General features: G+C 42.1%; 1 protein-coding gene across 4 annotated transcripts in view; it reads left to right on the top strand.

Moving 5' to 3' along the window:
• Window positions 1-2613: 2613 nt before the first annotated feature.
• The window catches only part of LOC123769729 (MPN domain-containing protein), a 110029-nt gene continuing 85872 nt past the window's right edge, over window positions 2614-26770 (top strand). For all 4 annotated transcript variants that reach the window (XM_045760954.2, XM_045760956.2, XM_045760955.2 and 1 more), the window contains exon 1: window positions 2614-2688. The gene's annotated coding sequence lies outside the window, so the exon portion shown is untranslated. The remainder of the gene's footprint in view (window positions 2689-26770) is intronic.

Below are 26770 nucleotides of genomic sequence, written 5' to 3'. Positions count from 1 at the left end.
CTCTGGTTGATTACATTGACAACTTGATTGGTAATTTAAACAAGATTAACAGACACCGTACAGCAGATTGATAGCACATATAAGAAGACAGCAATGATCAAAATGGTAAAGATGTTCGGATTGGGTACATAAAGATTGGGAGATTGGGTAGCAATAGATACAGTGCAATTTTAAAGCAACAAGGTAAAAAAACTATGCAGATGAGATTAGGTACTTTTTAGTTTTGTTTTTGAATGACGCAAGAGTTGGACAGCTTTTCAATTCATTAGGGAGTGAGTTCCATAGACTGGGTCCCTTTATTTGCATAGAGTGTTTACACAGATTAAGTTTGACTGGGGATATCAAAGAGATATTTATTTCTGGTGTGGTGATAATGGGTCCTATTACATCTGTCCAGGGAGAGTTTCAGAGCAGGATTTGCGTTTAAGAACAGGGTTTTGTAAATGTAATTGACACAAGAAAATTTGTGGAGTGAGATTATGTTTAGCATGTTAAGGGAGTTAAACAAGGGGGCTGAGTGTTGTCTGAAAGCAGAATTTGTTATTATTCTGATAGCAGATTTTTGCTGGGTGATGATGGGCTTAAGGTGGTTTGCAGTGGTTGAACCCCATGCACAGATACCATAATTAAGATAGGGGTAGATTAGTGCATAATATAGAGAGCAGAGTTAGGTACATAATATAATAATAATAATAATAATTATTTAGGTAAAGGTACATACATAAAGAGATTTTACAAAGTTTGTTGGCTTTATAGATAGAGCTAGTACATACAATGCCTAAAGCCACTATTACGCAAAGCGTTTCGGACAAAATATCTGATTTTGGAGAGTATCCCAACTGTTTTAGAGACTTTCTTAGTTATGTGTTGTATGTGGGTCATGTGTTGTATGTTGGGTCATGTATAATAATAATAATAAATAAATGTTTATTTAGGTAAGGTACATACATACAAGAGATTTTACAAAGAGTGATGGATTTATAGATAGAGCTAGTACATACAATGCCTAAAGCCACTATTACGCAAAGCGTTTCGGGCATGAAAAACTTAAATGACTAAAGCTTAATACTAATTGAGCATAAAGAATAAAATGAGTTGAGAACAAATAAAAAAAGATATAAAAAGGGGGGAACATGGCTGAAAAGCAGCACAAATACAATTCGGTCGACAAACAGCGTCATTTAAAAAACACACACATGGGTTTACAATAGAGGGGTAAGGTAGGTTACAGGGAATTTATTAGGTATAGCTTCGTTTTTATCTTAAACTGGTTGAGAGAGGTACAGTCTTTAACATGGTTGGGAATGTCATTCCACATTCTGGGTCCCTTGATTTGTAGAGCATTTCTAGTTTGATTAAGTCGTACTCTTGGAATATCAAAACTGTATTTATTTCTGGTGTGGTGCTCATGGGTTCTGTTACAACCTTCTATGAAGCTTTTGAGGTCAGGATTGGCATTACAGTTCAGCGTTTTATATATGTATAATACACATGAGAGAATGTGCAGTGACTTAATATCTAACATATTCAGAGATTTGAGAAGGGGTACCGAGTGATGTCTGGGGCCAGAGTTGGATATTGTCCTAATAGCAGCTTTGTGTTGAGTAATTAGAGGACGTAAATGGTTTTGGGTAGTAGAACCCCAAGCACAAATACCATAGTTGAGATAAGGATAGATGAGGGAGTAATAAAGCGTAACCAGGGCAGGGCGAGGTACATAATATCTGATCTTAGAAAGAATGCCAACAGTTTTTGAAACTTTTTTTGATATATTTAGAATGTGTCCCTGGAAATTCAGCTTGTGGTCATTGAGAACGCCAAGGAATTTGCCATCTAATTTGTTACAAATTTGGGTATTGTTTATTTTGAGATTTATTTGATTAGAGGATTTATTGCCAAACAGAATATAGAAAGTTTTGTCAATGTTAAGGGTGAGTTTGTTGGCAGTTAGCCAAAGATGGACTTTATTTAGCTCAGTATTTACTGTGGCATTTAGAGCAAAGGGGTCAGGACTGGAGTAAATGAAGGTTGTGTCGTCAGCAAATAGAATTGGTTTGAGGTGTTGGGAGTGTGTGTGTCTTTCTTAGTTATGTATTGTATAATCGTACGTTACAAGTGAAAGTGAGAGAGTAAAGGCAGCAAGGAGTGAGTGAGTGTGAGCGGAAGTGAGAGGAGTGCGACAGAGTGATGTGAGTTTTAGTTTTTAGTTTAGTTCACATATTATGCACCCCATACCCATCGTGTGGGCGGTAGTGGAAGGGGTTACAGAGGTACATAATGGTGATGTGTGGAGTGATGTGATTGTAGATGAGGGAATTGAAGGAGAGTTAAATAATTAATAAATCATTGATATTGACATTTAAATAAAATTATATTCCTAGCATCATCATCATCACCAATGATTTAAATCCAAAAGCATCTATAATTTTAGAAAAAAACAAACTTCCTATTTTATACTAGAATTCATGTGTAGTTCACAGTTTCATTGAGTGTTAAATTATCCGATGTACTACAAACACCCCAAAATTGTTGCAAAACCCAATACACTTTCCAATAAATAAATACCAAAATCAATAAGGGCGCAAGCTTCTGCTCACTTGTTTATGAACAATAACAAACAGACGCCTTGGCTTTAACGCTGGACCCTGGCTGCTTCTCCTTCATATATGGCGGGTTTATTAAGCTAAAGTAAGTCAACTTGCAAGTTTTCCAGTCACAGGGTGTGTGTTTCGTCACTATATAATTCGGAACGATAACTAGCTGCCGGAGATTATGGAGGAGAGCTAGAAATACGAGTTGTTTGGGTCACTCCTCTTGCTGGACCTTTAAATCTGTTTACATAGAAGATGTCAACATTAATGAAGACTTCACGCTGGAACTCCAAGCTCGACCTCGGGATGTGGGGGAGGTCTGCCCCGTCTGGGAGCCAACGGAAGGCGTAGACAATTATAATTGCCTGCTTGGGGCCTTGTTTTTCGGGCTTTCGGCAAAAGTCAAATAGTTATTGTCGTAAGATTAAACAAAACTTGACTGTCGAGGGGTACGCTGGATGCCTTTATGCTGTACACTTCATTCACCTGGGCTGTAGGAGTCTCGAACAGTGGACCCCACGTGTGTAAGGCCGATTTTTTTTTTTTTTACCAGTACAGTACTCGCCTAGTTGTGCTTTCGGTAGTTGAGCTCTGGCTCTTTGGTCTATACTTTTACTACAGAACCAATAGTCATTCAGACAGTGTATACTGTCTGAGGCATTCAGGTGTGCGTAGTGTAGTATATACTGTCTGGGGCATTCAGGTGTGTGTAGTGTAGTATATACTGTCTGGGGCATTCAGGTGTGCATAGTGTTGTATAAACTGTCTGGGCCATTCAGGTGTGTGTATTGTACTAGTGTGACATGGCTCTGGGGTCAGAGGGGCCCAGCATTTGCCTTACTACAAGAGGTTGGTAGACACTTGATCTTAGCTGATGGTGTGGATTCCTGCTACAAGGTGTACATCTTTTATTTTTTGATGTTGTCAGGTGTTATTATATTTTTTAGGGAAAATTTTATTCCTGTTTTGGATCTAATTTTACTTTGGGTTTCAAAACAGAAAGGTAACATTGGCACCTGCAGTTTATGCCCTTAACTCAACTATGCAAGCAACAATCCTTCATGAGGACATTATGTTGTCTTACATGAAGTGTTTCGTGTGTGTGTGTGTGTGTGTGTAATTACCCAAGTGTAGTTACAGGATGAGAGCTACGCTCGTGGTGTCCCGTCTTCCCAGTACTCTGTCATATAACACTTTGAAATTACTGATGGTCTTGGCCTCCACCACCTCACCTAACTTGTTCCAACTGTCTACCACTCTGATTGCAAAAGTGAATTTTCTTATTTCTTTAGCAGGTTTGTTCAGTTAGTCTAAATCTATGACCTCTTGTTCTTGTAGGTCCAAGTCTCAGAAATTATTCCCAATCAATTTTATCGATTCTCGTTACTATTTTGTACGTAGTGTTCATGTCATCTCTCTTTTTCTTCTATCTTCTAATTTTGGTATATTTAATGTCTCTAACCTCACCTCGTAGCTCTTGTCCTTCAGTTCTGGGAGCCATTTAGTTACATGTCTCCACAGTTTATTGATGTACTTATTGATATGGGCACCATACAACCAGTGCATATTCCAGCTTTGGTCTAACAAAAGTTGTGAACAATTTCTTTAGTATTTTGCCATCCATATATTAAACCCTTAAACACCGCAAAACATACATATACGATTGGACATAACATCAGTTTTTAAAACTTGCACAAACACTTTCCAAATTTTTGTGCATATCTCAGCAAATGCTCTAACTTTATCACTTGATCACCAGCATAACTTGAAAAACAAGAAAATCAAAAATAATTTTAAAATTGAATATTGAAAATGTCAGATTTTCAAATCAGATTAATAAATATAAACTATCACCAATATCTCATTTGGTGTTATAATGCTCTCAGAATAGCAAATGATCTTCATTTTCATCAAATTAGAATATAGGCTTTCAGTATACTTTACTGTAAAAAAAATCGTCAATATGGCATTTGAAATATGCAGCAAATTTAGACAAAAAAATGTAACACTAAACATTTAAGGTTTATGAAAAATCCATTCTCAAAGGATTGTAGAACAGACAGCTGAACACACAATATGTCAAAAATGGTAAGAATCGGACAAATTGGAATTTTAGAAGCCACTCAAATTTGAAACTCTAGTTTTAGGGATAATTGAAGTTGAAGTTATCGACAATGAATAAAGGTAGTTTGAATTCATTAATTTACTCGTATGTTTTAATAAATAATTGCTTGGCATTTGTTCTCGAATATGTGAAAGTTGTAGGTCAATATGTGTCGAAATGAAGTCAAGAAATATACCCCCCCCACCCCCCCCACCCAAAAAAAAAATAATAATTACAAAACAATGAGGGGATATATTTAGGGTATACTTTATATAAGTGAAAAAGCCCTAATCTGGTCCCTAATCATCAAAACAACTTAAAGAGACAAAGAAAATAGAGTTTGAAATCTCTGAAAAAATCAGCCAAACAAAATTCAAAATCCCAAATTCTGTGAGTTATGACTGATTTATTTGTTGACCAATTTCATTCTTTTTTCACATAATTAGGAATGGGTATGCACTCTCTAGGATATAAGAGTTACAACAAAATCGGATAATAAACAAGGTAAAAAAATAAAAGCTTAAAAAAAAAAAAAAATCCCCTCCCCCCCCCAAAAAAAAAATGTTTTAAACATTGATGAAAGTAACAGATAATAACATTGGGCAAAGTATTTATATGATATATAACAAAAAAGAGCATAATAACATACTTATTGATTATTATGTATGGTATTATATATATTACTTAGCAATGTCGTAAAGGCACCAGATGCATATCAACTTTGTGGACACTTCTTACTGCTATTCTTGTTCTTTGTGCATCAGACAGGTGCTTGCCTCTCATTATTACTTCATTATCCCTCAATTTCCGTTAATAGATGCTGTTCTCCTTGTCAACAAAGAGTTCTTTTTAAAAAATTCGTCTAAAATCAATTTGTGAAATTATTATAATGAAAGTTTCATGACCCTGAAGCGAATAAGTTGGAGATTTGTTTAACATTTTTTAAGCAATTTTTACATAATTCAAATATTTTTCGCTTCTTGACCCTCTAAGGCTGCGCCGTTTAAGGGTTAAAAGCAAATCTGAAGTTAGAAAGTTAAGCATAGGCTCCTCGAACAATGTTCTTTATGTGGTGCTCAGGTGATAGTTTTCTATCTAGAACCACCCCTAGATCTCGTTCTTTACCAGAATTCTTAAAAGATTTCTCACATAATTTATAGGTTGTGTGGGGTCTATGTTCTCCTATTCCACATTCCATAACATGGCATTTATTCACATTAAATTATATTTGCCAAGTGGTGCTCCAGACATTTATTTTGTCCAGGTTTTCTTGAAGGACATGATAATCATCTAAGTTTCTTATCTTCCCTATTATCTTAACATCATCACCAACATGTTCATATAATTCTGTATTCCATCTGATAGATAGTTTATGTAGATAATGAACATTACCGGTGCAAGAACTGAACCCTGTGGTACTCCACTTGTGACATCTCTCCAGGCCGATACATTGCCTCTGATTACTGCCCTCATTTTCTGTCAGTTCGGACAATTTTCGTCCAAGTTAGAAGCCCACCTGTCACCCTCCAATACTGTTTGTTCGTTTCCAAAACCTCTTATGTGTAACTCTGTCGAAAAACTTTTTTAGGTCCAGATAGATGCAGTCAACCCCACTATCTCATTCCTGTAAAATCTCTGTTGCTCAATCATAGAAACTGAGTAAATTCGTTATACAGGATCTTCTAGAGCGAAAACCGTACTGTCTGTGTGTCTTACTTCAGTTTAGTATATAGTTTTTTCTCCAGGTGTTCTACCCATTTAGTTTTCTTTATTTTTTCCAATATTTTGACTATTACATTTGTCAATGATACTGGTCTGTAATTGAGGGGGTCTTCCCGGCTGCCACTTTTGTAGATTTGAACTATGCTAGCCTTTTTCCACACATCAGCTATAACTCCTATACACAGGAATGCCTGAAAAATCAATTGAAGTGGAATGCTGAGCTCGGGTGCACATTCTCTCAGAACACATGGTGAAATTCCATTTGGGCCAACTGCTTTATTCTTACACACCTCCTTGAGCATTTTTTTAACTTCATCTCTAGACACCTCTATGTGCTCTGTAGTTTTCATGAATTCTTATTGTTTTTGGTTCTCTGAAGATTTCATTTTGTACAAACACACATTGGAACTTTTCGTTTAATGTCTTGCACATTTCCTTTTCATTTTCCAAGAATCTGTTTCCCATTTTCAACCTATGAATATTATTCTTTATCTGCAATTTTTTGTTAATGAATCTATAGAATAGTCCTGGGTCTGTTTTACAAATGTCCACTACCCCTTTCTCAAAATTTATTTCTACCTCTTCTCATTGCTGTGTAGTTGTTTCTCGCTTCTTTGTATTGCTGGTTTGGCTTCTTCTTATATTGATTCCATTTTTGTGTCTTTGGTATCTGGTTCTCTCGCAATTTCTATTGAACCAATCCTCTTTCCTAGTTCTGCATCTCTGGTATAATTTTGTTTGTGCCTTTATCATATACTGTACAGGTATTTCACAAAACTTGACATACATCTCATTTACTTCCTTAACAGCAAGTCTTTCCAGTCAAATTCCTTAAAGAAATTTCTAAGTTCCCCATAATGTCCTCTCTGGAAAGCATTTTTTCAACTGCTTCAACCTCCTCATTTTCTTCCAGATTATAACACAGTGTATACTTTATTACCAACAAGACATGGTCACTTTTACCCGAGGGAGGTAGGTACTGAATGTCAAATATCTCTTCCTCCTTCCTGGTAAATATCAAATCCAGCATGGAGGGAACGTCCCCTTTCCTCATCCTCGTAGCTTGTTTAACGTGTTTATATAAGAATGTTTCCAGGATGAGTTTTACAAATCTACAGGTTCAAAGGTCCTTTGTTCTAGCTTCATATGCCTCTGTCTATGGATTTCAAGTTGAAGTTGCAGACTACCACCAGTCGTGATCTGTCTTTATCCGCTCTCACTATAATTTCTCTCATTATTGTTTTAAGACCATTTTGTTTATTATCCAGCTCCTCCTTTGTCCATGTGTTGCATGGCAGTGGACTATATGTATTTATGATTATTAGTTTATCATCCTGATTGCAGATTTCCAGTGCTATTATGTCAACTTCTTGTGGATTGACAATCATTATTTTGAATACCTTTATGTGTTCTTTCACCAGCACAGCCACGCCACTGCCCTTCCTAATTTTTCTGTCCCGTTTCCAAACTGCCCCTTGGGAATATGACCTCATTTAATATATCATCTTCAAGTTTCGTCTTCCTGAGTGCAACTGTCTGGCGTCTGCAGCTGCATTACATCACTTAACTCCACTATCTTTGATCTCACTCCATCTATGTTGGTGTATACAATTTTCAGGAACATGATCCCTCTCTTCATATTCTTCACTCCCTCTTTCTCTAGTGATTTTGTTGATTTGCCTTTTTGTACCATTTTACTAGCTTGCCTACCCCTATCATCTTCTAGAAAAAAAATTGATTTCTTCTTCGTTCTTGCTCTTTTAGACGTTTTGCCTCGACGAGGTTCAGTTTCAGCTTCTCTGTCTTCTTTTGAAAGATCTCGTCTTCATAATCAGAATTTCCCTTCATCATCACATTGTAATTTCCTGACTTTCCTTAGTGCTTTTTTATCTGTTTAGCACCATTCAGGATGAACCTCAAGGGTCGACTTTTCCCTTTTTCGTACCTGCCTATTCTCCTGTAGTTGCAGACATTCTCTTTGGTTGTAAGAACTTCCACTAGCCCAACAATTTGATCTACTGCTTTTGCTGCTTCTACAGCTCTTTCTGACCTAGATGTTGTCTCCTTTTCTTTGCAACCAAAAATTAATAGGGACTTTGACTGTGTTTTGCACTAATTTTGGGTTTGATGCCAGTTCCTTTCTGACTTCCAGCCTAATGTTTGTTTTATCCTGGTTGCTGCAATGTTTGGCTTCCTTTACTACTGCTTCTATTTTTTTCCTTTCTTCCTGGCCACTTGTAATTACCTAAGTGTAGTTGCAGGATGAGAGAGTGCTCATGGTGTCCTGTCTTCCCAGTACTCTTTGTCATATAACTTTGAAATTACTGACAGTTTAGGCCTATACCACCTTCTCACCTAACTTGTTCCAACCGTCTACCACTCTGTTTGCGAAAGTGAATTTTCTTACATTTCTTTGGCATCTTTGTGCATTGTGCATAGGTGAGTTGCATATCCTTTTTGCACAGTTGTATTCTCTGTGTAACTTTCTCCATATGTACTGACAAAAGCTGTTTTTTTGTTTTTCTGTTGGATTTTCTTATCCAACCTAATGTAGTCATTTATATTTAGATTTGCTTTAACTTCTTTAAAAGCTATTTTCAAGAGCTTATTCTCGTCTTCCATGGCTTTGCATTTAGTTTTCCATTTATTCTTGTCCTCACATAATTCTTTTACTATCCCTTCAAAATCTGATACTTTGTTACTCAAGTGGTCATTACTTGCTCTCAATTTATTGATTATTTTTACATGATAGATCACAATAATGTCCAATTTTGCCAACCTGTTGTGTAGACTGCTTATATTAATTTTTTCCTCATTGAATCCACCAAAATCTAGTTTTGTTTTGTTTTTCTTCTTGCTGGCTGCCATCTTTAATTTCAATGTCTGTACTGTTTACACTGTGTGTGTGTGTGGTTTTTGTTTGTTTTTGTGTTTTTTGTTCAATCTTGATACAGTACTGTACTTACTTTTTAAGCAGAACATTAATAATAGTAATCTGCATATGTTAGTGATGTTCTTTGTTCAGCGATACTGCTTCCTTATTTACATTTCAAGCTGCACTTTTACATAGATGTTCTCCTTCATATTTCAACTTTAATTGAAATAGCTAAGGGGAGACATTTCTTAAGTCTTTTGACTTAAACTTGGATGGATTCAAATTATTTCCTGCAGTTATCTGTAATTACTTGTGATGATGCTTTTGGGTTCTGCTGACAACCTGTTGCCATCTTGAATGGGACCAAATATATTTTTGAAATTAGTATTTGTACAGCATTTGAAAATTATCAACTGTGTGTATTTGAATTTATATTTGTACATGGTTATCATATCTAGTGACCCTCGGGTAAATTCAGGTAAATATTTGCAATTACTATGCAGCATAAATATAAATTTGTATTTGAACCCATCCCATGGCCCTTTCCTACCTTGTAGCAAGGACCACTACCTCTCGGTGACTAGCAACAAAAACTACATCTCGTATGAAGTTGAGATTGCAAAACCTTTCATTTACATTTGAATGCAAATCTTATTGCATTTACATTATTACTAAAATAGTATGATATATATTTGAGGCTTTATATTTCTATTTGATTTGTATTTAAAACTTACATTGTATTTGAGGACTTTCAGATTAGAATATACTCTATATACAGTGCTTGTTTTTTTTTTTTAATTTCTGGATTTAAATACTGTAATTGTATTTGCATTTAATTTTGTCACATGTATTTGACTCCATCTCTAATTACTAGCATGCAAGATGCTAATTTAAACAGGTTGGTTTTAGGGAACACAAAGATAAGTGTGAAATTTAGGCACCACACCTTAATCAGAGTTGAAAGTTCACACTTGACTTTTGGAATAATATCTTTCATCATTTAGTGAGCAAAATGAGTCAAATAAATTTCCTTCTTGTACCAAAAAAGAACCTTAGGACTGACAAATTATGAAAATAATGTCAATGTCGGGAAATCTGGAGGACAAGGAAATTGAATGAGAGAGTATGGAATAAAAGGGAAACTGAGGTATACAGTACTGGCTTTTAATCCTTGTATCTTAGTGGAGAAATGGTAATGAGTAGGCCTCATGTGTCTGGGACCCTTAGTACAATTCCTGCTTTCCTCGTAAGAAGTGATAGCTATGTTAGTTTTAGTTTTAGAATGCAGTCACAGTCATACTGTATAACAAGCTCAACTGCGTGAACTTGCTCCATGTTATTAAGAGGCCTTGGATTACCTTGACCTCAAAAGTGTTGGCAAGTTCTGTGCAACACTGCCAATAAACGTGCTTGTATTACATTTTAGTCTAAGAAAAATATTATTTTTAATAGCTACATTTTTGTTTAAATTAAACTTGTATGTTTATATTGATAGCCTTGCCCTCCTGTATTATTAAAAATCTTATGTTTTCATGAGGACAACTTCAGTGTTTCTGTTGTTCATATGTTTATCATCATCAGGATCTGTATTTGGAACATTAAATCATTGATCATTAATTATCAATTATTTTTACTCTCGCATAACTGGTTTCAAGTAAACATGTATAGTAAAATATGCAGCACGAGCTGTATTTGTATATAGAGGGATACAACAACTGATTGATCATCTTGGTGCCAAGTGTTTTGTTCCCAGGCAACGTTAGTGTTTTATACGTACAGGGCCGATTCACTTTGTAGCAAGTATGGTTAGGCTGATTAGCTTAAATTGTTTTTATGTATAAAAATAGCATACCAGTAAACCTAAAACATGGCAGTAATCACACCGACTTGTTAAAATATTATCATCGATATGTATTTTAGAGAAGGAATGTTGCATTCTTATTAAACAAAAGTGAATTTATCATTTTGTTAAGCAGACATTTGTTTTCATTTGGTTCCTATAATTTTGAAATATAGAGTACGGTACTCTTTTTGCATTTTGTTCCTCTTCAAGGTGTTGTACAATACCAGTATTAGTGAGGCTTTGATTACTGTACTCAAAATAATGAGATGCAAAATTAGTTACAAATGTTTGAAATTTGTTAATGAAATTCAGTTATCGACCTGTTTTCTGTGGGGGAGCCCCATCAGCTCCCTGGAGCTGTTGGACTGAAATGCAATATATTAGTCTGGGGTATCAGTCAATTGGAGTTCGGCTTACCAGGGACCATGAGCCAGAACCTGGCCCCCTCAGAGAGAGGCACAGGGAGCAATGGCCTATGGACAACCTCATGTGGTTGGGAGCATTCCATGTTTGCCATCGACTGGGGTTAGACACCCAGAAAGGTAGATATACCAAAACAAACACACTTGGTAGAAAAAATTGCAACCAAAAACTGAATAGAGAGACAGAACTTCCCCAACACCCAAAGAAACAAGCAAACGTCATACACAGTCGCCGCGACACTTGTCCATGCAGCCCTCCCCTCTCCGGGAGGGAAAGGAGGGAGCCCCGGATGCCCCGCGCCAGCTACTCGCACCTCCAATTCGTTGGCTGATGTGATCTAGGGCGGTCGTCAACTCTGGGCTTGATTTCTTGGCAGTGTTTTGCCTTAGTGGTGTTCTCTGCTGTTTTGTGGTGCGGTGGCCAGGTGTAACTTCAGTGTACTGGGGCTGCATGCACTTAGGGCTATCTTCCCTGAGTGCCTTGTAAGTACTGTACTACCTCTTGGGGTGCTAGGGTTACCCTCCATAGTGCTTTCGGGATTCCACTTCCATATGGGTGCTTGCTGTTTGGCGTTTACCCCACCCTTGGGGCCAGCTGGGGTTTTGTGGCCTTGGGTAGGAAGTGGTATTGCTGCTGGTAAGGGCACAAGGTGCTGCACAGCTTGCCTACCAATGTGGCAGCCATGTTCCTTTTCCTTCTGGTGACATACTTTTGCGAGGTTATTCTTTTCTTTTTGTTTTTCCTTGCCTGGAGGGGGTCTGCCTTGCTTGGCTTTTAGCCCACTTAAGGTATTTTGGTGGCCCTCCTCTGGGTCCCTGTGATTGTACATGTCGTAGGGGGGTTCAATTTTAGCTCATCCCCTTTGTTAGTTATTGGGTTTAACCGGCTTTGCATCACCTTGCCTGGGCTTTCCGTACCAGTCAGCCTGCGGGCCCTGGAAAAACCTGTTGGGGCTCGGTAGACCGATGGATGCGTCTTCTGAGTTCCAGCTCACCTTGTGTGAGTTTGAAGGTTGCTCTGTGCCTTTGTCTCAGGGTGACAATTGCCTCTTTTTGCCTCCATCATGTTGCTTGTTGGGTCAACAACACCTTTGACCCAGAGTCTTGCGAGTGTTTTCTGCTAGTGCTCCAATTTATCCATTCTATTGTCACTGAGGTTGAGGTACAGGCAGCATCCGTGTTGCATGCTTGGTTTAGGTTGCTGCAATGGGCTAGGTCGATTTTCCACACGGATGCCCCGAAGCTGCCCCGTTTTGGTTATTGGAACCCGGACTTGGGGGCATTAGTCACATCGACTCTGGTTCAGTCCAGGCTTCCCAGTCGTTTCTTGGTTGGCATTGTTTGGCCTTCTCCTCATCTCCTCTTCCCCCCCCCCCCTGCTCCCAAACATGTGAGGATTTCAGAGTCAGGGCAGGGTTTACTTGGCGATGAGACTCGGGGAGCTTCAGGGACTGCCCCTTTCGAGTTGGGGACAGAGGCATTCGATCCTGCTTCTGCTGCTGAGGCTTCTGGGTCCTACGAGCAGACCCCCTTCTTTGCTATCTTTCCCCTGAACTCTGCCTTTTCTTCAGGGGTAGAGGACATGGAGGATGGCTCTGCTCCAGGACTTGGTTTTGAGGATCCTGGGGCTGGGGAGGAGTTAACCTAAGGGACTTGTGCCCCCTTTGATCCCACTTGGGTTTTGGTGCCCTCTTTGTGGGGTGTTGCTGTTGCAGGGGAAGGGGGTTTCATACCCCCTTTCCCTGTATGAGTATGATTTGGGGTCGGCTCCTTCCTGGGTTCGGTTCCAGGTTTCCTTGGGTTCCTTGGCTCCTTCCTTCTGGAGGTTTTCTGCCTCTCGGTTCTTGCCTAAGGAGGTTTGGGAGGCTCTTACGGCGTACTTCCTGCGAGACCTGGATTCTGCCTCGGTGATGGATCTGTCCTCGTTTGAGTTCAGATCTTCTTCCCCATATTGGGTGCGTTATGAGATCCCGAAGTCTTCCTGGCTTGCAGACTGCCCTTTCTTTTTGGCAGGGAGCGTGGCATGGGTTTTGTTGGACCCTCACGCTCGACTGGCGGGAGGCTGCTACCATTCTGTGGGTTTACCTTGGGGGCGAGTTTAGCGCCTTAATGCGTGCTTGTTTGCCCATGCTTGCTTGGGATGTTGGCCTTGTTTAGCTCCACCCTTTTGGAGTATTTCGTTGCTGAGTACTTGTGTGCTCGAGGGCATTTAGCTTTGGTCTGGCGCTTCTTTTCCCTTCTCAAGCTGTTCCCAGATTGGCTAGGAGAGGATGTGGAGGCACTGAGTGCCGGGCCTTTGTCTGGTGTGCTGGCCTCGGTGACTTGGGTATCGGCCACACTGTTAAAGGTGTTTGCGGCAATTCTTAGGGATGCGGTGTCTCTGTTCTTTGCTTCTCGCCTCGTGTGCTACCAGACCATGCTCGCTCTCTTCTTGGAATCTGCTTGGGCCCTGGCTCTTTAAGTTTTCATCAACTTTTTGTCCGTTGCTGTTTGTGAAAGCTGCTCTCGCTCAGTTTCTGCAGCAATCTCGTCTAGTTGTCGTCCTATGTCAGACTTGTTGGTCCTCCATGGTGACCATTCTCGGGCTTCTCTGAAAGGTCGTGCCAGAGCTTGGGGTTTTTCCACTCGGGGTGGGCCATTGGTGCCAGTTCCTGAGCCGGCGCTTCCTTGGGAGCTGGCTTAATCTGGTCGGCGCAATGCTTACTTTGCTCATCGGCTCTTTTTGCGGGTTGCCCTGTTGACTATGTCAGTGATGTGGGGGAAGCGCTTGCTGATGGCTTATGCTTGGTCCCATGATTCATGGGCATTTTGGGTCATCTCCTCTAGCCTGTGGTGGCATTGGGCAGCTCCTCCTCCTTCAGGGGGGGTTCAGGGCTGGTGGGGCAGGCTTTTCCCCCTGCGCTTCGTCAGGTCATTTTGGAGTGGGTGTGCTTGGGCGTGATCGAAACGACCCCGTCCCTCAGGTTGGTTTCCTGCCCGTTTCCAGTACCGAAACGGGACTGTGCAGATCTGCGGTTCATTCTGGACATGTCCCATCTGAACCTCTGGATTCCTTGTCCCTCCTTTCGGATAACCACTCTGTCTCAGGTCCGGCTCCTGTTGGAGCTCGAATGGTGTGTCTGAACTTCCAGGACCTGTATTGGCATGTTCCGATACATCCGGGGTTCAGGGACTGGCTAGGTTTTGTTGTGGGGCAGCAAACTTACTGCTTTCATTGCCTTTCTTTTGGCTTGAATCTGGCACCTCGCATATTCACGCGTCTTACCTGTATTATGATGACCTGTCTGTGTCTGCAAGGGGGTTTGGGTTCTGGCATACCTCGACGACTGGTTGGTGTAAGCTCCCAGTCAGTCTGCTTGTCTGCTCGCCAGAGGTGTGGTTCTTTCCCAGCACGCCACGTTCGGGTTCCTGGTGAACTGGAGGAAGTCGCAGGTTCGTACCTGGCTGGGCTTTGTGTGGGACTCTAGGACCGCTACCTTGTCTCTCTCCGGAGGCGATTGTGCGGCTGTGGTCCCACCTTCGGCTGTTTCTGGGTCTTGGGTCACTCGGCAGTTGCTCTAGCAGTTGTGCGGGAGTCTGAACTTCACTGGCTGGATTACCCCCTGGATCAGATCTGGCTTCAGGGTCTGTTCTGGTTCCTTCGGGGACGTCTCTTCCACCTCTCGCGATCACTGGGTTTGGCCTCTGTGGGCCTTGTGTCAATGGCTGCGTTACCGGCTTCTTCTTTGGGTTTTTTTGGGTTCACTTCCTTGGCGCCTACCCGATCCCTCGCTCGATGTGTTCATGGGTGCTTCATCTCTCGGTTGGGGTTTTACCAGTGCTCACCAGGTTGGCCAGGGGCGGTTGGCTCCGTCCTTCCGTCGGGCTCACAGCACGATGCTGGAGTTCTGGCGGTTTGGCTGAAGCTTCAGAGAGTTTGAGTTCCTCGGGGTTTCACGGTCCGGCTCCATTCTGACTACTGTCTGGTGGATCATTATCTGAACCGCTGGGGTTCTCTTTGGTCCTTGGCTCTTTGGGGCTGGTCGCTTCAAGTGATTCGTCTGCTGAATTCTCGAGGTTTAGCTTTCTGTGCAGTTCATATCCAGGGAGTGTCCAACGTCTTGGAAGACGGACTGTCTCGGTTCATTTCCCCTGTCCACGGAATGGACAGTCAATGCCGACTCCTTCAGTTGGCTCTGCCGAATGTACGGGCTCCCGAAGGTGGACCTCTTCGCATCGGCGTGGTCTCCATGTCTCCTGATCTATGTGGCACCTTATCCCAGAGCTTATCTTAAGGGAGCTCCGCTTCCTTAAGCGGAGCCGTCACAGTGGATGCCTTATGGCAGGACTGGGCGAGGTGGAGTTACCTATACCTCTTCTCTCCCCGGTCCAGCTGTTGCTTCGGGTCCTGGCTCGGTTGGAGATTTACCACGGGAGAGTTGTCCTGGTGGCCCCTTGGTGGCCAGCCCGGTCTTGGTTTCAGGCACTGCTTGCTTGGTATCTGAACCCCGGGCATTTTCTGTGGCTCCACATCTTTCAGCAGGTCAAACCGGTCCTGAACATGGCTGGTTCAGTCTACTCCTCCGCTTTTCACATCTTGTCTTTTTGACACGGGTGTATCATCACTTGTATGGTGATCAGATGGCTTCTTTGATGGTTCCCCCACCCCCCCTTCCTTGCGGGCTTCGTCTTGGCGACAGTATGAAGTCTCGTGTCCTTTTTTTCACCATTTTCTGTCTCTTTGTAGGTTGTCTTCTAATTTGATCAGGTTTTTTGTCCTTTCTTGGCTTTTTCAGGACTGTCATTTGATGTTGAATCCTGTTGCCTTGTACTGTGCGGCGCTGGTGTAGCCGCCTCAGCTTGCATTTAGGGTGGATGTCACTTCTGCCCCATTCTGTAAACTTTCTCATGATTTGTTTCACCTCCGTCCTACTCATGGCCATCCTGGTCCTTGGACCGGGTGCTCTCTTTTCTCTATTCTCGGTTTGTGGTGGCCCCTTCGGTTCAAGATTGTTTTTCCAAGGCTCTATTTCTATTGGCATTGGCCTCTGGGGGTCGGGTGGGTGAGCTTCATGCTCTCCTCTGCCACAGGTTTCTGCTCTATCGGTCCTGATAGTTTGTTTGTTCAGTTGCAGATGTTTCTTTCTTTTCTGGTGAAGAACAATACAGTGACTTTCCGGAGGCACTCTTGGGTCTTTGATGCTTGGTTTGCTAGGCCGGGGGTGCAGCATGTGTTGTGTCCAGTTGCGGCCCTTCACTGTTATCTGCGCGCCTCCGTGGCTGGGGACACGCTTTGGGTTGATCCGGTTTCCCTCGTTCTCTGTTCCAGGACTCGGGTCTCCCAGGTCATCTGCAGGTTATTAAGGCTAGCCAGCCTACCGTCTATCCTCGTGCCCATGATGTTCGTACGTTTGCTGCTTTAGCTGCCATGTTAGGTAACATGTCCTGGCTAACATTCATGCATGGGGTTTTGGAGGTTCAACAGGGTCCTGGCCGCCTGTTATTTGGTCAGTATTTCTGGTCCCGGTTGTTCGTGTGTGTCTTTGGGTCGCAGGTTACATCCAGTTGTCTTGACTTCGAGTTGAGGGGTGCGTGGCGGCTGCATCCGGTGTAAGTCCCTCTTTTATTTATCTTTGGTTTATGAAACGCCATTTTCTGGGCGATCCAGAGGCTCCCTGGTACCCTCCTTCCCTCCCTCCAATTGGCAGTTTCGTTTTGCTTTTGATGCTCAGCCTCCGAACTGAAGGTGTGAGTAGCTGGGGAGGGGGGGGGGTGGCAATTTTTTCTACCAAATTAGTTTTTTTATGCTTTTTGTTTTGTTCTGTTTTGTTTTTTGTTTTGTTTTCTGGGTGCCTAACCCTGGCCAATGGCAGACATGGAATGCTCCCAACCAGAGGGGAGGGTTTCCATAGGCCATTGATCCCTGTACTTCTCTGAAGGGGCCAGGTTCTGGCTCGTGGTCCCCGGTAGGCTGAACTCCAATTGACTGATGTCCCAGACTAATATATTGCATACCAGTCCAATAGCTCTAGGGAGCCTCCGGGGCTTGCCCAGAAAATTGCGTTTCATTACATTCAACGCTGGTTTTTCGGTGTTGAGGTTTAACTGGCAGGTTGAGATACTAATCGGGTCCAAGTTATGTCTGATCATACTGTATTACTACACCTATGCTAACATTATCATAGCCCATGATTTCATGGTTGATGTATTTCTATCAATTTGTTTTCTAATAGTTATTTTGTATCTAGGTGAAAGAGTAGCAGGTTAAGTGTGCTCTAAAATGTTTTGATCAGTAGTTATATATTTCTTCTTTAATAACAAAAGGAAAATAATAAATTGCATGTGATGTGTATGGAATAGTTTTTATTTGGTTACACTTTACTGTGTGTTCTTTCACTTTAATGCATGTGATGGCTTGTAAATGTTATTTAAAATGGTTATGATATAATTCAAATTAAAATTTAGAAAATATTAAAAGTGTAGTAAACAGGCATCATTTTACTTAGCTTTAAGTTAAAGGAAAAAATTTAAAGTTTGTTGGAAATTCATTTGTAATGCAGAAGTTAATATTTCCCATAAACTAGCAATGGGAGAATAGTGACCAAAATAGCATCAATATTGCATTGAGAGTAGTAATTATTCATCCCCCCCCCCTAGTTATGGAGAAAATTAACTCATAGAGCCATACCAAATGTAGCATGTGCTTGGTATTTAATTATAAAAACAATAATTTTAGACTATATTTTGGGATTGTGTTTGAAAGTTTTTAATTTGTTAGTTTTTACTCATTTTTACTAAAATTTGTTAATTGAGATCATCTTTTCTTTGGGGATCCCCAGAGGATCCCTGAAGCTATCTTACTGATTAAGTTCCATACTACTTGAGTGTCATCAGTCGCAGAGTTCTTGTATGCCTACCGGGGACCATGAGTCAGAACCTGGGCCCCCTCAGAGAGGCACAGGGAGCAATGGCCTATGGACACTTTACATTTAAAGTATATCTTACTTGCCATAGAAAAGGGAAGATACCCAGGAAGGTAGGCGAAACAAAACAGACCACTGCCTGGTTGAAAATTGCTTCCTATGTCCTTAAAAAGATCAAAAGAACTTCCCCCAGAAGTGCCCCTCCCCCCAGTCAGTTCTTTGACTGATGCCATGCTGAGAGCTCGCAGTCGCTCTGGCTCTGTGTTCCCATTTTCTTCGGTGTTTGTGCCCTTGTGGGGGTGTTATAAACAGATGTGCATGTAGATAGGAATTTTCCAGTACTGGAGCAGCATGCATCTAGGGGTTGCCTTCCCTAGGTGCTCTGTAAGTAATGTGCCTTGTGTGCCTTGTTCAGTGCCTTGCATGGACAGGGTTATCTTTCCTGGGGCATTCAGAAATTACTACCCATTGGAGGACTTCCTCACTTGTAGTTGTCTTTGCCCTTGGGGTGCGTCGGGGGCTTTGGGCTTTTTGTCTTGCAGGTGCGGGAGTGTTTGTTGGCTGGTGTGGTGCACTGCGGCTGGCACAGTCTGATTTTCAGCTATCAAACAGTGGGCTGATAGTTCTCTGCTTGTTTGCTGTTGTAATTTTTTTTTTATAGTGTGCTTTCATGTTTCCCGGCATTTATTTAGACTTTTTTTGGCAGAGGAGTTCCACTTTACACCTGATTAGGCAATGCCTAGGGTGTGGTGGTGATCCTCCTCTGTTGCCCCCGAGGTTTTTTCTATGGCTGCTTGCGGTCGGAATGCCTGCACTGATAGGGTTTACTGGCTTAGCTGGTCCCCAGTACCTGGTCTGCATAGCTGTTTCTCTACAATGCAACATGCCTGGATGTGTGCCTGTTTGTCATGGGGTCTACGTTCTCCAATTCCACATTGATTTCTTCTTCATTCCTGCTCTCATTTAAACGTTTTGCCTCGGCGAGGTTCAGTTTTAACTTCTCTCTATCTTCTTTTGAAAGATATCGTCTTAACGACCACACTTTTTTTATCCTCATCACTTTGTAATTTTCTAGCATTCCTTAGTACTTCTTCCATCTGTTTGGCACCGTTTAGGGTGATCCTCAAAGGTCGATCTTTCCCTTTTACGTACCTGCCTATTCTCCTGTAGTCGCACACATTCTCTATGGTAGTAAGACCTTCCACGAGGTCAACAAAATTTTATCTACTACTTTTGCTTCTTCTACAGCTCTTTCTGACCTAGATGTTGTCTCCATTTCTTTGCAGCCAAAAATGATCAGGGACTTGCTCCGATCAACTGTGTTTTGCACCAACTTCGGGTTAGATGCCAATTCCTTTCTCACTTCCAGTCTATTGTTTGTTTTATCTTAGTTGCTGCAGTGTTTGGCTTCCTTTTCTGCTTCTTCAATTTTTTCCTTCTCCTTGGCCACTTGTGCATAGGTGAGTTGCATATCCTTCCTGCACTGTTCTATTCCCTGTGTAACTTCCTCCATCTGTGCTGACAAAAGCTGTTTCTCCTGTTGAATTTCCTTACCTAACCTATTGTAGTCATTTATGTTTAAATTTACTTTAACTTCTTCCAAAGCTATTTTTAAGAGTCTATTTTCTTCTTCCATGGCTTTGCAATTTGTTTCCAATTGATTCTTATCCTTGCACAAGTCTTTCACTAAACCCTCAAGACATAAAACTTTGCTGTTCAAATGATCATTACTTTCTTTCAATTTACTAATTATTTCTACATGAGAGTTCACTATAGTATCTAATTTTACCAACTTGTTGTGTAGACTGCTTATATCAATGGTTTCTTCATTGAATCCCGCAAAATCAAGCTCTGTTTTGTTTTTCCTCTTGCCGGCGGCCATCTTGAATGTTCTTCTCTGCACTGGAAACACTAGGGCAACTTTTTCTCATCCAATATTTCACTTCCCTTGGCACATTCCTGTTATCTCGCCTATTTTTCAAAAGCACTATACCTTTATGTTCTCAGGGACACCACTCACTATCATCAACCTGTACTACAATACTTAGGATTGTTGAAATATGCTGGAGCTCCTCTGATGTAAGTGTTGACCCTAGGGGTGTCACCTTTTTTCCCCCTAAAAAAATTAGAATCATGTCGATTCCCGATCTATCGATTCATCTCGGAGTTAATTCGCTTAGGCTGGGTTGTTCCGACTTCGTTTCTTCGGTGGGTTCCTGTTACACTTCCAAGCCTGTTACAGTAGCATCATGGGCCTGCACTGGAAGCACTGGCCTGTGCAGATCTCAGGTACATTCTGGACTGATCTCGTCTGTACCAATTGATTCCTTTCCCCTGCTTTCGGATGACTCCGTTGTCCCAAATTCAGTCCATTCTCGAGCCGAGCGCTTGGATGTTTCCCTGGACCTCGTGGACAAGTTTGGGCATGTCCCTCTGCATCCAGGGTTACAGATTGGATGAGATTTTTGTGGTAGGGCAAAAAGCTTTCCATTTCCGCTGTCTTCCTTCTGGCTGCATTTTGCATCTCAAATCTTGAGTTTTGCTTAACTCAAATCCTATCACGGACGGGTTCTCCTTTTGGCACAGCTTTGGTTTCAGGCGCTGCTTGCTCAGTGTCCAAATCCCTGCATTTTTCCATGGCTTTGCTTCTTTCAATAGGTCGGGCCAGTGAGTTGCCTCACTGGTTCGACTTACTCCTCCGCACTACGTGTCTGGTATTCCTGACACGTGTATCGCTTTTTGTATGGTGATCAGGTGGCTTCTCGGCAACAGTACGAAGTTTCATGATGGGCTTTCTATCATTTTCTTTCTCTTCATCAGGTTTCGTCGGTGTTGGACAGGTTGTCTTGTCCTTTCTTGGCTTTTCCTGGAGTGGCATCTCATGCCGATTACTGTCGCTTCGTATCGTGATGTGTTAGCAGAGTCGCTGCAGCTTGCGTTCGGGGTGAATGTCACTTCCGTCTCGTTCTGCAAGCTATCTTGTGCATTTTTTCACCTCCAACGTGCTCATGTGCTGCCTGAACCTTCTTGGTTTCAAACCAAGTTTTTTCCTTTCTCTCCTCCCCTCATTTTGTGGTGGCCCCCTTCTGTTTGTGATTGCTTCTGGAAAGCTTTGTTTTTTGTTGGCTTTGGCATCTGAGGTTGGTGAGCTTCATGCTCTTGCCCTGTGCCGGGGATTTTGTTTGTTTGATCCTTGTGGTCGTTTTGTTTGTTTGGTCCTTGTGGTCGATTTGTTTGTTTGCAACTGGCGGGCTTCTGGAGGTTGTGGATTCTTGGTTGGTTTGGCCGGGGATGCATCACATGCTGTGTCCGGTGGTGGCTTTATGCTGCTACCTGTGGGCCACTGGTTCTTTGTCAGTTGATGCGCTCTGGGTTGAGCTAGTTTCCCTGGTTCCCTGTTCTACGGCTCATGTGTCTCGAGTTCTCAATGCAGTATCATTAAATCTAGCCAGCCTGCCATCTACCCTTGTGTCCTTGATGTTAGGAAGTATGGCCCTCTTTTGGCTGTCTTTGACAATATGTATTGGGACGATATTTGGATGCAGGGGTTTTGGAGGTCGAACAAGATCCTAGCTGCCATGTATCTTGTGAACGTCCTGGGCTCTCTGCGGCCTTGTGTTGCTTTGGGGTGCCTGTCGTGGCCTTCTGTCTCTTCCTCGCTTTGAGACCTGTGGTGCTGACTCCTTCCTGGTAAGTCACTGTTTTTCTTTCTCTGTGGGTAGTTAGCTTCAGGAGTCGACGAGGCACCCAACAGAAAACCAGCGTTGAATGTAATGAAACCCCAGTTTCTGGGTGATTCTCAGAGGCTCCCTGACCCCCTCACTCCCTCTGGTCTGCGGTTTTCATCATTTAAGAACTGGATGGTGGGTAGCTGGGCTCACTTGAGCTAAATGCATGCAGCTGTGGTCCCCAGGAACTCCAGGCCAGCACACCACAAGTGCAGGAACAGCCTTACAAGGCAAAAATTCCATAACAAGACATTGAGGCCTGAGGTGACGTCTGATCATCAATCAAGAACTGAATGGTTCTTGCGCTGGGCTCGCGCAAGCCAGCTCCCTTTTCCCCCACAGGGGGAGGGGGAGGTGGCACTAGCAAGCGAGGGGCTAGTTGAAGGAAGTGTTGCTTGTTTGTTTGCTTTTTGGGGAAGTTCTTTTGCTTTTTTGAGCACATAGGTTGCATTTTTCTACCAGATAGTGGTCTGTTTTGATTCACCTACCTTTATGGGTGCCTTCCCTGGTAGATGGCAAGTATGATATACTTTAAATGTAAAGTGTTCATAGTCCATTACTCCCTGCGCCTCTCTTAGGGGGCCAGGCTCTGGCTCTGGTTCCTGGTAAACAATAAGAACTGTGACTGATGAACCCAAATAGGTTAGCACTATATCAGTGGGATAGCTTCAAGGAGCCTCTGGGGCTCACCCAGAAACTGGCATTTCATTACATTCAATTCTTTTTTTTAAGGTCAAAGGTGCAATTCAACCTCTAATATCTAGATTATTGCATATTGATTATAGCCAAATCAGGCTTTATAGAAATCCAGATTTTGAGATATTTTTCATTTTTGCTATTTTGCACCATGTAGTTGAGATTTTTCTTAAAGCAGGTTGTCAAAAATGTCAAATGGGGAAAAAAAATGCATATGACAAATTATTTTGTTGTTCTGTATATACAGTAGCGATAAAAATATTGGTATAATAAAGATGTATTTTTTTTACCCACCTTATTGAATATCATCCATATTGTGGCTAAGAGCATCAAGGTACTGTACTTGTAAATTTCTTGACCAAATTCTTATGAAATTTGAACCACTGAGAATGTTGCTTTAAATCTTTTCCACTGGAACCTCCTTTAATGTCTTTTTTTTTTTAAAAACAGTTTCAAGTACTAACACGATGCACCTTACCGTGTACATAATACACCATCTCTTGATCCTGTCAAACTTATCATAAACTTTATGATGCTTTCGTGAAATTAAAAGACCCATAATATTAGTGCTCCTTTTGACTAATAAACTTTGCTCACAATAGGCTAGATCGGTTGCTAGGTACATATGTTTCTGGTTAGGCTAAAGCACTTCATATTTAATGGTGCTTGTCAAATCGTGAGAATAGGTTGAATATCAAATTTGTTTAAAGCATCCTCACTCATCAGCCTCGATCACATTTGTGTATCAATTTAGGGTTTTTATCAATGTTCATATACAGCAGCTCTCCTTCAACTTTCTTGGTCTAGCTAAAACACTGTTGCTGACGGATAACTTTTATACTTGCAAATAATAACATATACTGTATATAAAAGAAAAAATGCATTAAAATCCATGAATTACGAGAGTTAATACCATACTAGAACAGAGAAAGTTGCATAGACTGTGTCACATACTCCTTTCCCAGCATTCACATACACAACAACCTGGTTGACATTTCTTCATGAATTTAGCCTTTTCTTTTTACTGGGCCAGACTACTTTTGCCAGCGGACATCTTCTCTACATACAAATTTAGTACATTATGTGACTATCAAATGAAAAATGCATAAAAATTCTTGAGTAGAGAGAAAGAGGGTCGACTGTGAGGGAAAGATCTTATGGTTTGGTTGTGCACAGTGTTGGTATCATGGTGATGTGCACAGTGTTGGTATCATGGTGATGTGTGCAGTGTTGGTATCATGGTGATGTGCGCAGTGTTGGTATCATGGTGATGTGCGCAGTGTTGGTATCATGGTGATGTGTGCAGTGTTGGTATCATGGTGATGTGCGCAGTGTTGGTATCATGGTGATGTGCAGTGTTGGTATCATGGTGATGTGCACAGTGTTGGTATCATGGTGATGTGTAGTGTTGGTATCATGGTGATGTGCACAGTGTTGGTATCATGGTGATGTGCGCAGTGTTGGTATCATGGTGATGTGCACAGTGTTGGTATCATGGTGATGTGCAGTGTTGGTATCATGGTGATGTGCACAGTGTTGGTATCATGGTGATGTGCGCAGTGTTGGTATCATGGTGATGTGCAGTGTTGGTATCATGGTGATGTGCACAGTGTTGGTATCATGGTGATGTGTAGTGTTGGTATCATGGTGATGTGCACAGTGTTGGTATCATGGTGATGTGCGCAGTGTTGGTATCATGGTGATGTGCACAGTGTTGGTATCATGGTGATGTGCGCAGTGTTGGTATCATGGTGATGTGCAGTGTTGGTATCATGGTGATGTGTGCAGTGTTGGTATCATGGTGATGTGCACAGTGTTGGTATCATGGTGATGTGTAGTGTTGGTATCATGGTGATGTGCACAGTGTTGGTATCATGGTGATGTGTGCAGTGTTGGTATCATGGTGATGTGCACAGTGTTGGTATCATGGTGATGTGCAGTGTTGGTATCATGGTGATGTGCACAGTGTTGGTATCATGGTGATGTGCGCAGTGTTGGTATCATGGTGATGTGCAGTGTTGGTATCATGGTGATGTGCACAGTGTTGGTATCATGGTGATGTGTAGTGTTGGTATCATGGTGATGTGCACAGTGTTGGTATCATGGTGATGTGCGCAGTGTTGGTATCATGGTGATGTGCACAGTGTTGGTATCATGGTGATGTGCAGTGTTGGTATCATGGTGATGTGCACAGTGTTGGTATCATGGTGATGTGCGCAGTGTTGGTATCATGGTGATGTGCACAGTGTTGGTATCATGGTGATGTGCGCAGTGTTGGTATCATGGTGATGTGCACAGTGTTGGTATCATGGTGATGTGCACAGTGTTGGTATCATGGTGATGTGCGCAGTGTTGGTATCATGGTGATGTGCAGTGTTGGTATCATGGTGATGTGCACAGTGTTGGTATCATGGTGATGTGTAGTGTTGGTATCATGGTGATGTGCACAGTGTTGGTATCATGGTGATGTGCGCAGTGTTGGTATCATGGTGATGTGCACAGTGTTGGTATCATGGTGATGTGTACAGTGTTGGTATCATGGTGATGTGCACAGTGTTGGTATCATGGTGATGTGCACAGTGTTGGTATCATGGTGATGTGTGCAGTGTTGGTATCATGGTGATGTGTGCAGTGTTGGTATCATGGTGATGTGTGCAGTGTTGGTATCATGGTGATGTGTGCAGCGTTGGTATCATGGTGATGTGTGCAGTGTTGGTATCATGGTGATGTGTGCAGTGTTGGTATCATGGTGATGTGTGCAGTGTTGGTATCATGGTGATGTGTGCAGTGTTGGTATCATGGTGATGTGTGCAGTGTTGGTATCATGGTGATGTGTGCAGTGTTGGTATCATGGTGATGTGTGCAGTGTTGGTATCATGGTGATGTGTGCAGTGTTGGTATCATGGTGATGTGTGCAGTGTTGGTATCATGGTGATGTGTGCAGTGTTGGTATCATGGTGATGTGTGCAGTGTTGGTATCATGGTGATGTGTGCAGTGTTGGTATCATGGTGATGTGTGCAGTGTTGGTATCATGGTGATGTGTGCAGTGTTGGTATCATGGTGATGTGTGCAGTGTTGGTATCATGGTGATGTGTGCAGTGTTGGTATCATGGTGATGTGTGCAGTGTTGGTATCATGGTGATGTGTGCAGTGTTGGTATCATGGTGATGTGTGCAGTGTTGGTATCATGGTGATGTGTGCAGTGTTGGTATCATGGTGATGTGTGCAGTGTTGGTATCATGGTGATGTGTGCAGTGTTGGTATCATGGTGATGTGTGCAGTGTTGGTATCATGGTGATGTGTGCAGTGTTGGTATCATGGTGATGTGTGCAGTGTTGGTATCATGGTGATGTGTGCAGTGTTGGTATCATGGTGATGTGTGCAGTGTTGGTATCATGGTGATGTGTGCAGTGTTGGTATCATGGTGATGTGTGCAGTGTTGGTATCATGGTGATGTGTGCAGTGTTGGTATCATGGTGATGTGTGCAGTGTTGGTATCATGGTGATGTGTGCAGTGTTGGTATCATGGTGATGTGTGCAGTGTTGGTATCATGGTGATGTGTGCAGTGTTGGTATCATGGTGATGTGTGCAGTGTTGGTATCATGGTGATGTGTGCAGTGTTGGTATCATGGTGATGTGTGCAGTGTTGGTATCATGGTGATGTGTGCAGTGTTGGTATCATGGTGATGTGTGCAGTGTTGGTATCATGGTGATGTGTGCAGTGTTGGTATCATGGTGATGTGTGCAGTGTTGGTATCATGGTGATGTGTGCAGTGTTGGTATCATGGTGATGTGTGCAGTGTTGGTATCATGGTGATGTGTGCAGTGTTGGTATCATGGTGATGTGTGCAGCGTTGGTATCATGGTGATGTGTGCAGCGTTGGT

Source organism: Procambarus clarkii, chromosome 45, assembly GCF_040958095.1.
Source record: "Procambarus clarkii isolate CNS0578487 chromosome 45, FALCON_Pclarkii_2.0, whole genome shotgun sequence".
In the NCBI taxonomy this organism is placed as follows: domain Eukaryota; kingdom Metazoa; phylum Arthropoda; class Malacostraca; order Decapoda; family Cambaridae; genus Procambarus; species Procambarus clarkii.
Note: the sequence above shows the minus strand (reverse complement) of the source record. Positions and strands in the feature narration are given on the sequence as shown.